Source organism: Phascolarctos cinereus, unplaced genomic scaffold (assembly GCF_003287225.1).
Source record: "Phascolarctos cinereus isolate Bilbo 61053 unplaced genomic scaffold, phaCin_HiC Scaffold_4;HRSCAF=312, whole genome shotgun sequence".
Lineage (NCBI taxonomy): Eukaryota > Metazoa > Chordata > Mammalia > Diprotodontia > Phascolarctidae > Phascolarctos > Phascolarctos cinereus.
This window is the reverse complement of record NW_027555847.1, coordinates 503,014,671-503,033,334: the sequence shown is the minus strand read 5'-3', so window position 1 is coordinate 503,033,334 and position 18,664 is coordinate 503,014,671. Positions and strand designations below refer to the sequence as shown.

Below are 18,664 nucleotides of genomic sequence, written 5' to 3'. Positions count from 1 at the left end.
AGTCCAAGTTTTACAGAGCAAATCCTTTTAAGGGGATTTGTTCTGTGAAGTTTAGATTCAGTCAAAGGGCCACACTTGAGGACCTAGAGGGCCACATGTGGGCTTAGGGCCACAGGCTCCCTACCCCTGCCTCAGTCTATCGGCTCAAGGAGCTGCTGAATCAGTGTGGCACTCAATTTAGGGGAGTTTTTAAAAAAAAAGGTCTTAGTGACTTGCCCATTGGCTGAACCCTGAAGGCACTGCATCTCAATGTCTGGGATGCCTATCAATGTCTGTTCACTAAAGTGTGAAAGACATTGATAGACATCCCAGACATTGAGATGCCCCAGAATTCTGTAGCTGGATACATTCCTCTGGACTTCTCCATCATGGAACCTCCTCACCCTGCAAGATCATTTTACCCCTGAAGCTCACACTTTGTCCATACCCTCTGCCCCTGGTACCCCTTCCTCTCTCTGATTAGAGAGTGGAGAGCAGAGAGTTCCTCTCAGAACCTACATTTAAGGAGAGCACCCAGGCCAGCCATCTGATTTCCCACTATCCATTTTGCCCCACCTGGAGTTCCCACAATCATTTTCAGTTTCATTCTGTGCTTTGCCTTCTCCCATTAGATTATAAACTCCTTAAGGGCAAGGACTATCTTCAACACTTTGTACCCTCAACACTTATTACAGTGCTTGGCCCATAGTAGGCTCTTAATAAACGTTTATTGACTGACCCACAGAAGGGTGGAAACCTCTAAAGGATGCCACAGATTAATCTGGAAATCTATGACTGACATGAGTAAGGGTGAGAGGGAGAATATTCACACTGGGCTGCCAATGCTCAACGGCCTAGCATCAGCAGATGTAGAAAGACACCTTAATGTCTGCTAACCCCAGTAGGAGGAGATGTAGTAGAAGGAAAGTCCCTGACCCTACTCCCCTCCCCTTCTCCTTCGAAATCTCATCAGCTAGCATCACCAGGAACTTCTAATGATAGCACCTGCTAGACTGTCTCATACATGGCTCTGGGAGAAGTAGTCCCAAAGAGAACATGGTGTCATCTCCAGCTAGGGATAACCCCTACCTCCTCCCACACACACAGATTTCACATTCAGATACATCAAAAAGTTAACATATCTTTATCAGTAAGAGCTCAAGAACATGACAGGTGCCCCACCCCTTAAAATTTTTTTGAGTTTAATCACACTGAACTGATTAGTAAAAAAAAAAAAACTCAGAACAAAGAGATGTATTCAGAGCTCACCTACAGTTCTGATGTATTGCCTGGGACAACTTTCTCTGTTTCCCTGTTTGAACTTCTGCCAGAGATACCCAGACAGATAAACCTAAATTTGGCTCCTCCCTGAGCTGTTGCTCTTCTGTACCTGACTAACCAGGGCTTACTCTGTAATGCGGGCCGAATCACCCGAGTGCCTCAGCACGCAAAAATGTACTTTATCACTCCCTACCGGGGGATGGCTTCTTGGATCGCCTCTCCAGTCACTGGGTGCTTTGCCATGACACTAAACAGACCCTAGAACAATAAACCAGCTTTGGCTGCAGAAGTAGAGGCTAGGATTTTTGCTCTTCCAATCTGCTTCCCCTCTTCAATTTTGAAGATGGATTTGGAGGCCCGAGGGAAGGGGGATCTAAGGGCCTGAGATGTATTTAAAAGGATTTCCTTTTCTTTTTTCCCCCTTTATTCTCCAGCACCCTGATTGAGCTGTTTGTTTCTGTTATCACCTACAACTCATGTAACCTGCATGGATTGGGTCATTGTTGCTCTTCCTATTTTACCCAAGAGGGTTCAGAGGGGACAAGGGAATTGGCGTGGAATCAGTAGTCAAATTAGAAGCAGGAACTGAAGCTGAACCTCTGAAATTTTTTGCTTTTGGTGGTTTTTTTTTCCTCCCAGGTAATGTTGGCTACCCATTGAGATTGCCTTTTTACACTGTTCTGACAATAGCTTGCATGGTGATGCTGACATAGACCTTCTGGTGGCAAAGACAGGGCTTGGCATCTGGACTTTGTCTTATTCAGAAAGGCCATAGGGCTAAAAATAGCTTCAGAAATACTGAATACTGTTAAAAATAGGTCTTGGTGCAAAAGTTCTTCAGTTCAGAAACATTCATGATGGAAAGAGGAGTCTTCCCTCCCCTGCTCTCCCATTCCCCCTTTCCCACTCTTTTATCTGCTTCCCCCAGGGTTCACCATAAACTATCAATTATGCTGGGTCAATCCTGCCTAAATTTTCCAAATCTCCCAGGATAATCTTACAAGAAGGAGCCTAAGGTGGGTGGGACATAGGCTGCTTCTCTCTGCCTGAGGAGGCTGCCCTGGATTGTTAGCCTCTTAGGGATCCATTTGAACAGCTCAGCTGAGAAACATCATGGTTACATTTTCCCAATAAAAGAAGTCAAAATTTAGAGGTGAGATGAGGTGGCCACAGGGGTAAGCAATGAGCTAGAACATAGAACAAGGTTATGATCTTTGCCATTCATCTCCTTTTCCCTCTTTTTTCTCTTTATGCTATTCATTCATTCATCCATCTGTTCATTCAATAAACATTCATTGAACACTGATTCAAAAATTCTACTCCAGTGACATTTTCCCCCACAAATACCGAGGAGTTCAATGATTCATCATTTTGTGGAGGTGACTGTTTATTCCTGAAGTCCGTATGTGTAAAATATAAATTTTTTATGTTCCTGGAATCATAGATTTCAAGATGGTAGATCCTTTGGTGGCATCTAGTCTGACCCTCTCCATTTTACAGATAAGTAACCTGAGGTCAGAGATGCTGAATGGTCACAGAGATGCTCAAGGTCACATGGGTAATAAGGGGAAAAGTTGGGGTTCGAACCTAGAATTTCTAGCTCTAACTAGTATCTATTTAATAATTGTTTATTGAAATGATTTGATCTCTCATCTGTTAGGTGGGACATTTCTGTGGGTTAATGCAATATGAAAATGATGGAACCAGATAAAACATCTGCATGTCAATTAAGGTCAGGAAGGTAGAAAAACCAGTTTTCCCATCCAAAGTAATAGATATCCATGCATACATTTTTTCCACATTGGAAACATGTTTGTATTATCTATTTCCAGGACTTCAAAGGGCTCTAAGCAAGATACATATTAATGAGGATATATGTTGTTATTCCTTTTCCCCTTAATGTTAATTATCTCTGGCAAGAGAAAATCAAAAGGAATTTTTAGCTCAGATTTAGGAGTGGTTAAGGAGATTAGGATCTTCCAAGGAAAAAGCAAAGAACCTGGGGCTTAACAGATTTAGAAAGATGAGCCCCTGAGAACTAAGACCACTGGATTGGATCTTTGTAGGAACCCCTTGTGTGCCTTTCCATTGTCAGCCAGTTTCCATTGAGAATGATGGACGCTAAAGACCTGTACTCATTCAAGTAGCCTTGGTCTGCATGGGGCAAATTGGAAAGTCAGTAGAAAAGAAGCTAGAGTCAGAGTCAGGGGAACAGTGTCTGCTATCAGTCTCCTTTGTTCATTTCTAAAGCCAATGATACTGACCAAAAAGCCCCACGTGGTATAGCAGGTCTGAAGATCACTTTGTTTTTCAATTGTTATTATTTGTCCTTTGTTTTAGAAAAGGACCAAAGACATCACACCGTAGTCACAGGGTGATGTCGTGGCATATGACTTAGATGTGAATTGGATTTAAATGAGGCAGAGTTGTACAAAGTTGTCAGCCTCACTCTCTCTTCCAAAGTCATCGAAGTCCAGCAGCAAGGCAAAAGTCAGGACAACGGCCATGACCCTGGATGACCTCAGTAGATGACTTCAGTGTCTTTGATATCTAACCACGCTCTAAGTGCTTTACAGCACCTGCTTCTGCCGCCTTCGTGGCCTTTGGAACAAACTGCTCTCCTCCGCCCATTCCACTGGGGGAAGTCTTTACGTAGTTGGGGTTTTTCAGTTAGCAAAGGGCTAAGGAGTACCTTTGAGAAGCACCAAATTTTCAGCTGCACCACTGCTAGGCAATTGTCTCCATGATATTTATCCATGCTAGTAACACTGACATCTCTGAAATGGCATCTCTGGGCATGTGTTCACGAGTGCCCACAAGGTAGTACCCAACCAAAAAGCATCATTGGTCATCAGTTTGTCAATCAAAGATGGAGGCAGCAAGCCCTATGAGAACTAGGAACTTAGAGGTAGCTAGGTTATTATCTGTTATTCATTATCACTGTCAGACAGAGGATAGAATTCTGGGCCTGATGCCAGGAAGACCTAAATTTGAAAATCTATCTGGCAAGTCACTTAACTTCAATCTGCCTTAGTTTCCTCAACTGTAAAATGGGGGTAATAATAGCACCCACCTCCCAAGGTTGTTGTGAGGATAATATTTGTTAAGTGCTTAGCAATAGTATCTGCCACATAATTGGTATTTAATAAATGATTGATTCCTTCCTCTCTTCCTCCTTTCCTTCTTTCTTTCCTTCTCCTTCTTCCTCCCTCTCTTCTTTCCTTCCTCCCCCTCTCTCTCTTTCTCCTTCCCTCTCTTCCTTTCTTCCTTCCTCTCTCTCCTCCTTCCTTTCTTTCTCCTTCCTTCCTTGTAGAGAGCTGTCTCTGCCACTGGTTCTTATTTGGGTGATAGCTAACTTTTCCAGGTCAAAAGCACTGAGCTTCTGTCTGGCAGAGTAGTTTTCTCACAATAGTTCCCTATCAAGATGATCCTCAGAGCCTTAAGAAACAATTTTGGTGTCTCAGGCAAGCTTCACAAAAATATACCTGGCAACCAACATAAAATCAAGTTTTAAAGATTAATGTAGTTGGGTTAGAAAAAGATCCTGTGCTGTAGTGGGCAGATGGGAGTGGTGGTGGGTAGTGGAGGGTGTCAAAGAATAGAGACCCTCACATACTATAAGCCTGTTTCTGGGGAAATTGGAGTAGAGGAGAAGGGACTGTGCTACAAAGGACCTTGCCTAGAGTGCAAAGGGGCAGGTTGGGAAGGAGAATCTTTAAAATTAACTCTTTTTGCTAAATAGGTGCTAAATTCTATTGTTCCTGCCTGGTGAAACCTTTGGTATCATCTCATTTCAGTGCGCTGGAGCACAGGCCCACCCTAGCTACCCTTTGTTGACTTCCAGTGGACAGCTACCTCTTCTTCCTAAATCTTTTAGATGGGTGTAAGATGGTGAGCTAAGATTGTGACACTTCCCCCCTAGGGCTGGGGTCTTTGGTCATTAGCTAAGGATAGGGTGTATTCATCTGTGTACTCAGAGAAGGGATATATCTGGAAATCCTATCTGTACTGCTAAGGTCAGCAAATTGAATTGAGACTTATTCATTCTGATAGGTCTGAAATTGGGGTGTTCTGAAACCTCTTGAGCTTTGACAATATTGTTTACAAATCTTCGTGTGCATTAGTAGGACTATCCTTATCTTCATTCTTCTCCTCGAACTTATCCTTATCTTTATCCTTATCCTTCCTTATCTTTATCCTTATCCTTATCTATATGTCTCTATTAAAATATCTAAGTTATTCTAACTTAGTTGATTGAGTCTAACAATATAGACCCAAGGGCGCAGTACAGATATGACAATAATCAGACAATGATATGACAAAAAAAAATAATAATAGGCATAAGTCTCCAGTTAATAGGACAAGTACAGAGGAGCCTTAACTTCAGAACTGATGATAAAAGGATTCACATCCAACTGAAATTTACGTCCATGACACCTGCCAGATTAATTATGATTGTTTTATTTCTATGTTTTCTTTTATTTTCTAGCCAGAATGACTTTTTAAAGATGTGTGTGTGTATATATATGTATATATATATACATATATATACACACACACACACATATGTATATGTGTGTGTATACATATATACATATATATAAATATATAGATAGATAGATTTTTGTAATAATACAAGAAAATTACTTTGCTGGAGTCAGAAGGGTTCAGATCTCTTCTCTGTCACTTACTGTATGTTCATCCTCAGTTTTTGAAGAGGACCAGTGACATCATGGGGTGATGTCCTGACTTGCAAATGAATTGGATTTAAGTGAGGCAGAGCTATAGCAAGTGGTCAGATTCACTCTTTCTTCCAGAGTCATCAAAATCTAGTGGCAAGACACAAGTCAAGATGATTGGCAAATGGCCTGGGATGCAGTGGATGACCTCGGCATCTTCGATGTCTGACCAAGCTCTAAGTGTTCCACTGCAGGTGTGACCTTGGACAAGTTACTTAACTTCTTTCAGCCTCAATTTTCTCATTTGTAAAATGTGGAGGTTAGGTTAAATAGCTAATAAGGTACCTTTCAGCTCTAAATCTATGATCCTAGCTGGTATGGATTAAAGTCTTGGCTATAGTTTGTGTTTAATAAATGTATGATAAACCACATTGATTTGGAAGTCTCATTTCACAATGCCACTTAAGAGGCCTGTTGGTAGCCTGGATACACACATGCCTGGTTCAGTGCCTCTGTGGGTCACAACTTCATCCAGGAGGGTCAGCTTCATTATAGACTGAGTTGACCTTTAAACTTAAAGGCACAAAGACCTTAGTTTATTCCCCTGCCCATCTCTCCAGATGTTTCTACTTGATCTTGACCCCCAAAGCTGTGCAGCAAAGAGCAGGAGCCCCAACATTGAGAGAGACGAGTAAAGATGCAGCAAAAGCAATATGGCATCTGGGTGGCCAAGGAGGTCACTACCTAAGGCCTGCTGTGCTTGTCTCTATTAGATTGAAGAGGAGACACTTACCCTGGGTAGGGTGGGGGTAGGGTGTGTGAGGGTAATAAAAGAGGGAGAAATATTAAATAAATAACTTGACTATTTACAGTTTGTACTTAAAACAGTCATCAAAGTTAATTGTAGGTTTATTGTTACCTGTCCACCTCCCTATGCCAGCAGGTGCCAGGCACAGAGAATTCAACTCCCATCAGACATTGACCCTGGCATTCATCGAGGAAGCTGATGGATTCTGTTTACTCTAGCAACTGGGAGCCCACATACGATAAAGGTTTATAGTTGGTTCAAGACAGACTTCAGGCTCATTCTTTCCAGATTTATTCAGAGGGAGGGAGCAGAGGGGGAGGTCAGGAACAGAAGAACAATGTTTAACTCAATTGATTCCCAGGCTCTCTTTGGTGAAGATGACCAAAAGCCTTCCCACCCCCACCCCTCCATTTTTTTTTCCACATCCCTCCTCCTATCCCCCACTTTTCCCAAGTCTTGACCAAAGATAACGTCAAGGTATCAGCCTCCTGCCAAGTAGCTGCCGAAAGTGAAACAGAATTGCCCTGGGAACGAGGGAAGAAAATAAAGTCTAGTGAGGCCAAAGGAAGTCTATAAAAACAAACAAACAAAAAGACCACCCCCAAGACTCCTTCCTCTAATTCCCCCCCTCTTGCTCAAACAAGGACTGGAAAGCAGCTGTCTTCTCGTCCTGAGTGTCCTAACTGTCAAGTGTGAATCAAGCTAGAAGAATGTAGTGTGAAAAGTCAAGGAATAATGCCCAGAACTGAAGTTATTCCTCCTCCAATGTCTACAGGACATGTTGGAACCCATCCTGGACAAGCGCACTGTCCATCTTCCATAAACATTGGAGCAACAATTAGCTGAGAAAAAGTAGCAATGAGCTAAACATGAGCAAAAGTATCCTTGTTGTGCCTTCGTGCCACATTCTGATGAGTATTCATTCAACTAATAAGCATTTATTAAGCACCTATCATGTGCCAGACTGAGCATTGGGGATACAAAAAGAAACAAAAGACACTCCATCCCTCAAGGAACTTACAATCTAATGATGACATGAGCCTACAATTCTACTAGAAATGTTAGCTATAACAACAAAAGAAGGAAAAGAAATCAAAGGAATTAGAATAGGGAATGTGGAAACAAAACCATCACTCTTTGCAGATGATATGATGGTCTACTTAGAGAACCCTAGAGAATCAACTAAAAAACTACCTGAAATAATCAACAACTTCAGCAAAGTTGCAGGATGTAAGATAAACCATCAGCATTTCTCACAAAGCCCAGCAGCAAGAGATAGATAAATTTCATTTAAAATAACAGTAAACAATATAAAGTACTTGGGAGTCTGCCTGCCAAAACAAACCCAGGAACTATAACAATTACGAAACACCTTTCAAACAAATAAAGTATAGCCATATATATATATTTATAATAGTAATTATTGTAATATTATATTATAATTATTATTACAATAATAATAAATAGGCTATATATATTTATTAATTAGTTGGGGGAGGGACAAGATGGGGAGAAAATTTGAAACTCAATCTTGTGGAAGTGAATGTTGAAAACTAAAAATAAATAATTAATTAATTTTTAAAAGAAATAAAGCATCTAAATTGGCCGTGTTAAAATCAAAGACATTTAAAAATCTTTCATTTTGTTAAAAAAATGTATAATAATAAAATATGAATGATTAGGTGCTATGTTTGGATAGTATTTTGTTTGTTAGTGTAATTATGGCTTATAATGTTTAGTAGACAATGAGATATGTATATCTATATCTATAGTTGAACCAAAAATGTATTATTCGTTATTAGATTATGAAAATTCAAATTCAACAAACATTTATTATGTTAGTTTCGTTATTGTTAAGTGAATTGGATATTTTTAGGACTTAGTATTTATATGGCCTCAATAAATGTATTGAATGAAGGAAAACCATGCCATAAAATTTGAAACATTTCTGCTAAAAAAAAATCACTTTGATTAGAGAAATGCAAAGTAAAACAGCTCTTAAATACTGCCTCATACCAATCAGATTGGCTGATATGACAAAAAAGGGAAAAAAGGTAAATGTCAAAGAGGAAGTGGGAAAATTGGGATGCTAATGCACCGTTGGTAGGGTTGTGAACTAATCCAACCACTACGGAGGGCAATTTAGAACTATTTCCAAAGGACAACCAAATTGTACATATTCTTTGATCCAACAATGCTACTACTAATTCTGTATCCCAAATAGATCATTAAAAAGGGGGGGGGGGAAGGACCTACATGTGCAAAAATATTTATAGTAGCCCTTCTCATGGTGGAAAAATACTGGAAATTGAGGGGATGCCTATCAATTGAGGAATGGCTGAACAAGCTGTGGAATATGAATGTAATGGAATACTATTGTGTTACAAGAAATGATGAACAGGCCAATTTCAGAAAGAAAAAAAACTAGAAAAATATAGTACAAAGTGATGTAAATTAAAATGAGCAGAACCAGGAAAACATTGTACACAGTATCAGCAACATCATGTGATGACCAGCTATGAATGACTTAGCTCTTTTCAGCAACACAATAATCCAAGACAAGTACAAAGGACTCACAAAGGAAAATTCTATCCGTAGTCTTTCTCGTGGTTTTATTTCCTTTTGATCTGTTTCTTCTTCCACAACTATGACAAATATGGAAATATATTTTACATGATAGCACACGTATAAACTATATCAAAATGCCTAACAATTTCAGAAGTGGGATGGGAGAAAAATTTGGAACTCAAAATCTTGTAAAATGAATGCTAAAATTTTTTTCTTAATACGTATTTTGGGAAAATGCTATTTAAATTTTTGAAATCCTCACAAAAATAAATAAATGACTGATTAAGGAAAAGAAAAAAGAAAATGACTGAACAACAACAACTTCCTGACTCCAGGCCCACTGTTCTATCCACTGCACCACCTAGTTTCCCCAAAACTATGATACAGATAGATAAACTGAGGCATGAGAAAATCAAGGGTCATCTTCAAAGACAGGAACAGAGTATGGTAAAGAACAGAAGATAGCAAATACCCACCGAACTTACTTCACTGCTTTCACAAGTTGTCATCATCATCAAGATCCCAGGTATTTCTATAAGTTTCTTTCAATTTAGTAGTCAGTGTTCCTAGTCCCATTGATAGAAAGGAGAATCAGAGCACAGACAACGAGGAAGAATATCTCATAAAGCTGTCACACAATGGCAGTTGTGTAATCATTTAGGACCAGAGTTCACTGGCCTCTCCGATCCACTTGGATAGATTAAATAAGGAAGATCCTACAGGATTTTATATCAGATAGGTATAATTTTAGTCTTTTGAATTTTCTTTAGTGGGTATAGAGTGGGAGAACACTAGAAAATGATTTCTGTTTCAAGACACTGGAAAACATGCTTTGAGTTAGTCCATAGACTTCAGGTGGAGGAGGGGAGAGGGCGTTGCTTTTCTTACCCACGAAAGTTTTGCTCCTTTGCCGTAATCAGCTAATCTGGCTCTGAGCCCACGACTCCTACAGTAAAAGACGAGCACAGTAAAAATCAGTTGCAAGGCTTCCTCTCCTCATAGATGTACCATTAACTTCCTTTGGCTTAAGTCACTCTGTGTGTTTTTCATTTGCTCCTGAAGAGGGAGAAAAAAAAGTAAATGTTTTTTGCACATATAAATGGGGGTGGGAGAAGGTATGGGGGGGGGATAAGAAGCACTTTAAGAAGACAACCCTGGGCCACAACTCTTGTTCTTTTTGTCCATGAAGGCAGAAGACACAGTTTTTGCATGTCAGGTCAGTGGCATTTTCATTTTTTTAGCACTGGTTGTTACAGTTTCTGTTAAAGCATTGGGAAATCAGTGCATGGATCAAAAGCATAATGGAGGAATCCCATAAATTTCAGCAAATCCTGTTTGCCAAAGATTTGGAGTGTCTTTCCTCTGTCCTTTTGAACTTGTTTCTGTTTTGCCACTCTTACAAAAAAAAATATGTATTTTAGAAATCTTCTGGTATGGCAGTTCTTTTTATGCTCACAAATCATGGAGTGGGGGTGATGATGAAGAGACATGGAAAAGGAGGGTATTGGGTGGTGGTGGAAACTTCTTACTTATTCCTTTTTAAAGTTCCTGTAAAGAGAACCCTAAATTTACATGCCCAAATCTAGGTAGTTTTATTCATTTCTATTTCCAACCATTCATTTCCACTTTTCACAAAACGTATTAAGTATTTACTATATGTGAGACACTCTGCTGTGTAATATGAGAGATACAAATACAAATCAGACACTGTACCCATCATCAAGGAGATAGAATTGAAGGAACTTGACAATTTATTAGATGTGAAAGGCAAGAGAAAGAGGAGTAAGCAATGTCCGTGAAGTTATTAGTCTCAGTGACTAGGCACTTAAGATGATGGCACCATTGACAGGGATAGGAATTATAAGATTTAGAGTTCAAAGGCCTTCCGACACCATCAAGCCCAATCCTCTCCTTTTATAGATGAGGAAACTGGGGCCTAGAGAGGTAAAGTAACTTGCCCAAGGCCATACAAGTACTAAGTAGCAGAGCTAAGATTCCAATTCAAATCCTATGATTTTAAGTCTTTCCATTACACAATTATCTTGACCAAAGCTGGTCTTCGACATCTATGCAGATTAGAACAAGTTATCATCATCATCATCATCATCATCATCATCAATCTTCATCATCATCATCAATCACATATAGGGCTGCTAAATGGTACAGTGGATAGAACATTGGGCTTAGAATCAGGAAGACTCATCATTGTGAGTTCAAATCTGGCCTCAGATATTTACTAGCTATGTGACCCTGGACAAACTGCTTGACCCTGTTTGCCTCAGTTTCCTCATCTGCAAAACAAGCTGGAGAAGGAAAGGGCAAGCCACACCAATATCTTCACCAAGAAACCACAAAAGGGGTCACAGAGAGTCAGACATGACTGAAAAACAACTGAACAACAACAAATTATTATATACTATAATATGTCAAGGCACACTACACTCACCCATTCATAATCCCTCCTCTCCATCTACCACAAATTTGCTTTTAAAAAGCACTGGAGCCAGAGGACTTGTGTTCAAGTCTTGGCTTGGTTATTTACTACCTGTATGGTGTTGGGTAAGTCATATAACTTCAGGTAGTTGGACTACCTAATTGTTAAGTTCTCTTCCAACTCTAAACCTATGATCCCATGATCTCTTTCCTCAGTTACTCTGTGTGGTACCAGAATACAAGCACTCATGGAAGTGGGATGCTCACTTTGTAATCACGGAGGAAACTCAAAAGTTCAAAGTTGTTATGGGGTAGAAAGTAGACTGTGTCCAGTATGATAGAAATAAAAATAGGATAATGGCAAGTTTAAATCTCAGAGAAATTCAACCCTACATTTCTTTTCCTTATTCTTGTTTTCCTTTCTACATCTCAACCACAGATGGTTGAGTAGGAGGAAACATCTTCTACTGTCAGTAGCCCCAACAACACATACAAAATACCAGCCAAGCCCAGTGAAGACCAGTGCCCCTGCTCCAAGGAAACCTCCATCCTCACTGCCTCCCTAAGGAGATTCACCCTCAGAGCCCAGTTACTTGTGAGGGGAAGTGGGCATGGGAGGCCAGGGCACTTCTTTTTTTTATTTTTTATATTTTGGCTAGGCAATGGGGTTCAGTGATTTGTCCGGGGTCACACAGCTAGTGAGTGTTATGTGTCTGAGGGGATTTGAACTCAGGTCCTCCTGATTCCAGGGCTGGTGCTCTATCCACTGCTCCATGTAGCTGCCCTGCACTTCTTCTTTAGACCACTATTATCATAGGATCATCATAGTTAAATTATATTTAGCACCTTAAAATTGGCAAAGCAATTTGCATGTTTTCTTTCTTTTTATCTAAGTGTAGTCCAGTCTCCTCATTTTATAGATGAGAAAACTGGGGCCCAGAGAGGTTAAGTATTTGCCCAAAGTCACAGAGCTAGAAAGTTGTAAAGGTGAGATTTGAATCCAGGTCCTCTAACTCTAAATCAGGTAAATTTTCCCAAGGAGCTGAAATCATTAAGTCATTTGTAATTTTATCTCAATTTAACATTTAGTCACAGCACTGCAACTTCTACTGGCTGTTAAGAGAAAAATTAGATATTAATGCCACAACAGCAAGGAAGATAAAATGGGTTGTGATGGCGGACTGAAGAAGAAAGGCATCAAGGAAAACATGTCCTATGAGACTGAATTCCATCACCAATTTGATACTATCATGCTATAAGAAATGAGGAGCAGGATGCTCTCAGAAAAATCTGTAAAGATTTACATGAACTGATTCAAAGACAAATGAGCAGAACCAGGAGAACATTGCATAGAGTAACAACAATATTGTATGATGATCAACTGTGATGACTTAGCTATTCTCAGCAATGAAATGACCCAAGGCAATTCTGAGGACTTAAGACGAAAAATGCTATCCATCTCCAGAGAAAAGAACTGATAGAATCTGAATGCAGATCGAAACAACCTTTTTCTTTACTTTATTTTTATTGAATTTTTTGTCTATTTTTTCTTTCACAACATGACCAACATGGGAATGCATTTTGCATGACTGCAGGTGTATAGCTTATATCAAATTGCTTGCCTTCTCAAAGGAGGCGGGGGAGGGGAGGAAGAGAATTTGGAACTCAAAAAAAATTTAAAAACAAATGTTAAAAATTGCTTTTACATGTAATTGGGGGGAAATAAAATTTTAAAATAAAAAAAGAAAACAGTGGCATACAGCAAACAATGCTTTATGATCAGGTAGTTCTCTCTGTCAAATGCTTAAGCACCTATGAGGATCTCTGGGGTGTGAAGGCTGGGGTGAGGACCAGAGCAGTTACCACTCTATAGCCTGCTCCCATCTTAAAACTCCAATACCAGTTTGAGTAAAAACTGCTGCTGGGATTGGGGCCAGGTTGGAAGCAAAGGGCTGGCCTGAATCTAATTAACTCACACTGGACTAGCCAGGGTTCTCAGCTACAAAGGCAGCAAACAAGAGCAGTATCAGCATTGTCTACCAGCTCTTCCCTTCCCTCTCTGCCTTCATCTATCCCTGTCTCTGCTCTGTCTCCAGACTTCAGGTAAGGAGTTGGAGGCTGAGGAACAAGTTTGATCACTTTCTTTCTATGGGACAACTTCTATCATAACCCCCTGTATCTTCTATTGCCTTAGCTGGAGCTTCTACTATTATTTGTAGGGAACATGTCTATGGTCCCAGATTCCCACAATCCATGGGGTTGAAGTGGCCATACTTATTTGGGGCTTATGAGTAAGTAAGTAAGTACGTGTGTGGAGGCTACCTTTCTCAGGAGACTATGCGTGGCATGAGTCTTCAACATGGTGGCATGACCAAGTGAGTGCTCTTATTGAGTAAGAAGAGATTCTTAAGCATAGGAAGCCTGAGAGAGGGGCTGAGCACCTACAGAGAAGGGGCTCATCTAATGATAGTCATGGTGACTTGAGCCCTGAAGTCTCAGACTAAGATAATGACTCCAGGTCTAAAGGTGAGCTAGCTGAGTGTCCATGGATGTCATTCAATATCCAGCCAACTCTCTGAGACCATAATTAACAAATGAGTTACCAGTCTCCATTGGTGGAGGGAGTTTGCACACTGATTGTTTCCCGTTAACAATGAAATCATAAGTCTAGACCCAAAAAAATAGGTATGAGAAAAATGAAAGCATTTTACTATAATGTCACCATGAAATTTTGATTGTTTAAAATTGCAGGAGTCTGTCACTGCAAAAAAAAAATCCTACAAACATTGCTCTCTATCACTTAGTCCCATAATTCTCAGTGCTCAGGACCTACTTCCATAATACGCCACAGGAGAGTAGCTATTCCATTCTAGAATAATTGGCTTTAATATAATATCAAAAATTAGAAGTCTCTTGGTGCTTCCAAGATTTCATGAGTGAGGAAATTCCCTCTCCATCTCAGTAGATGGTCTTTGTGAGTTGTGGCCAGAAGATTTCATCACCTGGTGACCAAATTCTGGTGAGGAGCTTCTCCAGATAAATCTGGTTCTTGGACACCAGACAGTTTAGTGAAAGACCCAAACCTTACATTACATGAGAAAGTAAGCACCTTACTGGTAGAGCTGTCTTATTTTTCTGGTTCTATCTCTAGAGCCCAGCACTGTGTCTGTCACTTAGCATTATCTACAAAGTGCTTACTGAATTAAATTGAATTGAAACTTATTATTTTCTAACCTGAAGGAAGGAAAGAAATATTGATTATACACCTACTATGTACCAGGCAACATGCTAAACACTTTATAAATATTATCTCATTTTGTCCTCACATCAATCCTGTGAGGAAGGAGTTGTCATCATTTCCATTTTACAGTTGTGAAACTGAGGCAGACAAGATTAAGTGATTTGCCCAGAGTCACACAGCTGGGAAAGATCTGAGGCTGGATTTGAACTCAGGTATTCCTAACTCTAGGATTTGTATTCTATCCACTGCACCACCTAGCTATCTTCCTAATTTGGAAGAAGGATCTTCCAGAGCTTTCAATCCACTGGCACCCTCTTTGAGACCTTAGGCTCAGCTGTACGCCATGCTAAGGCATTAGAAGAGGGTGATAGTGGACTTTTTAACGTGCTTGTCATTCATTAAGCTGGTCTGGATTTACAAGGGTCTTCCTCTCAAGTGTTCATTTCACCAATAGCCTTACATAAAGCCAGAGAAAAGGAACAATCCAAGAAATAATAAATGTCCCTCATTTATTTTATATGACACATTTAAATTATGTTATGAAGATCTCCTTTGCTAAAGGTAAAATAATAGCTCAACCTTCTGGAATTGTTTCCTTCCCTGACCTTTGTAGAAAAACAACATGGCCATTGGGCAAGTGGGTGGCGCAGTGTTGGATGGCAAGTCAGGGAGACTTGAGTTCAAAGCCAATCTCACTTACTAGCTCTGTCACTTGATCTCTGTCTGCCTCAGTTTCCTGATCTGTAAAGTGGGGTTGGCAATAGCACCTATCTCCCAGAGGACTTATTGTCAGGATAAAATGAATCAACATTTATAATGTGCTTTGCAAATCTTAAAGTTCTAGATAAGTACTAGCTACTATTAATATTTCTAAATACTTTGAAAGCTCAACCTCTCACCCTACTCTTCTTGTCCTCTCAGCAAAGACCACTTTCAATTTTCTTTGTACATGTCTATACCGCCTGGTAATCATTTTCATGTGTGTGTGTGTGTGTGTGTGTGTGTGTGTGTGTGTATTTTGCCTCCCCGATGTTCCTTGGTGAAAATACGTGTTCCCTTTCTCCCAGATTAATTCTCTGCCATTGTGTTTTCCCTGTCACCTTGGCAACCATACAACTCCCCTTTTCTGGTTGTGCCAGCGAAGAAGCTTACCAGGCCATAATTGTCTATCCATCAGATTACTGACTAAATCAACATATTAATATAAACTTCTGCATTCTTTCTAAACGGATAGAAGATGCAGCTCTTCCAACAACTTTGTACTTGCCCAAGTAAAAGATACCTACGGTGGAAGGAAAGGGATAAGCATTTATATAGCACCTATTATGTGCCAGGAACTGGGCTAAGCAATTTTTTTCCACAAATATTACCTCATTTTGTCCTCACAACATCCCTCTGAGGTAGGTGATGTTATTATCCTCATTTTACAATTGAGGAAACTGAGGCTAAGAAAGGTTGAATGACTTACCTAGAATTATACAGGTATGAAGTATCTGAAGCTAGATCTGGACTCAGACCTAACTGACTGCAAGGCCTGAGCTCCACCCACTGGCCACTAGCTGCCATGAGGAAGATTCATGAGTTGTAACGTACAGTGGATGCTGATACAAAATATGCCTTGAACTTAGAGTAGCTTTCAAGGATGCCCATAATTGAATGAGATATGGTCTTCATAAGTATATCAAAGAGGAAGGACACCAAGCACTATGTGAGATCTAGATGAGAAAGTCTCTACCTACAAGTCAGATATGGCGAGATGTCAAGCAAAAGGAAGCATTTCAGTTGTGCTTTTTAAAAAATAGATAGGGGGGTGGGGCAGCTAGGTGGCGCAGTGGATAGAGCACTGGCCGTGAAGTCAGGAGGGCCTGAGTTCAAATCTGGCCTCAGACCAAACACTCAACATGTACTAGCTGTGTGACCCTGGGCAAGTCACTTAACCCCAATTGCCTCACTAAAAAAAAATGAATAGAAATTCAGCTTAGGACCAAGAGGGCAAGGTCAGGAATTCCAACACATCAGTGTCAACAAGTATGTACTAAGCACTTACATTATATGCCAGGCACCTGCTAAGTGTGAGTGAATATGGGAAGTCTGGGAAGCAGAGGACATTTGGGGGAAATAGAGTATAGTTCAATTTGGCTGCAGTATACAATTTGTGAAGTAAAATCAGAAGATGATAAGTCTAGAAAGATAGAGTGGTAACAAATTGAAATTACAGAGGGCCTTGAATGCCAGGAAAATAAGTTTGGACTTTACTGAGTAGACAATAAAGCCATTGGAGAAGTGACATGACCAGATACAGAAAAACAGTGAGACAGCAATCAGAAAAATGAATGGAGAGTAGAGAATGGAGGCTGAAAGTTCCTTGTTTGAGGACATTTCAATAAGCCATGCAGATTTTCATGATGCCCTGCTCTAGGGTAGTATGAATAAGAACAGAGAAGAGGGAACTGATAGGAGAAATCTGGAAGCAGAATGAAAAGCTATGGAGGAAAGGAAGGGAATGAGTATTTATTAAGCACCCACTGTGCATCAGGCACAGTGCTAAGTGCTTTTCAAATATCTCATTTGATCTTCGTAACAACTCTGGGAGGTTGGAGCTTTCATTATCCTCCTTTTACATTTGAGGAAACTGAGGCCAACAGAGGTTAAGTGTCTTACCCAAGGTTACACAGCTGGAAGTATCCAGGACTGTTTTTGAACCCAGGTCTTTCTGAGTCCAGGCCCAGTGCTCTCTCCAGTGTGCCATCTGACTATTCTGTTAAGACCTATGATGTCAATGGAGCATGAATAGGAAAGCCTGTTAATTCTCCTTATTTATATATTTATTTTTTGGTTTTGGCTAGGCAATTGGGGTTAAGTGACTTGCCCAGGGTCACACAGCTAGTAAGTATCAAGTATCTGAGGGCAGATTTGAACTCAAGTCCTCCTGACTCCAGGGCTGGTGTTTGATTCACTGTATCATCTAGCTGCCCCTGATTCTCCTTTTCAGTGAAGATCAATTTTGAGCTTAGACTCTATTCACCTTTAAGATGTTGAAAAGTTGACTGCAACATTTAAATCTTCAGAATAAGCAAAGGTCAATGCATAATCATGTCTCCTTCTCAGCCATGCTTATAATTCCCCACTGCAAAGGCAGAAAATGAAATGGAGTGAAGGATCTGATTCCTGCTAGGGAAAAATAATTAATCAACATTTAAACTCCCACTTCACTTTGACAATGAAGTTAGCCCTCTGGTTAGCCCTCAGCCTGTCCTGTGAATGCTACCTGTCAGTTTATCATCAAGTAAGAGCTTCTGAATAGCCAGGATTTTTGTTATTTTCAAATATTTGCTTGCTTGGGTCCTACATATTCTATTCATTTTAATGTGAGCCCTCAAAAGACAATGACAAAAAGATTTAAGCATTTTCTAAACATATGGAAGACTTAGCTAACAAAATAGTTTCTTTAATCTGTTATTTTTTCCCCTGAACTGACTGCTGAAAGAGATCTTGTCTAGAAGGGTTTGGGGTATTGTTGGTTTGTGTGTTTGGTTTTTTAAAATCAATATTGATCAGTATACAATGACTTTGATGGGTGCCTACCTAACGGGTAGTCTAGATCAGTGGTCCCTAAAGGGGGGAACCAGGGCATGACTCTAAAGGATATACCATCAACCAATTAGAAGGTGGGAA

General features: G+C 40.1%; 1 long non-coding RNA gene across 1 annotated transcript in view; it reads right to left on the bottom strand.

Moving 5' to 3' along the window:
- Window positions 1–7,022: 7,022 nt before the first annotated feature.
- Window positions 7,023–18,664, bottom strand: part of LOC110195778 (uncharacterized) — a 66,482-nt gene continuing 54,840 nt past the window's right edge. Inside the window, exons 2-5 of the long non-coding RNA XR_002321009.2 lie at window positions 10,204–10,371; window positions 9,792–9,881; window positions 9,325–9,392; window positions 7,023–7,271 (exon numbers count right to left, since the gene is read on the bottom strand). This is a non-coding gene — a long non-coding RNA (uncharacterized LOC110195778). The remainder of the gene's footprint in view (window positions 7,272–9,324; window positions 9,393–9,791; window positions 9,882–10,203; window positions 10,372–18,664) is intronic.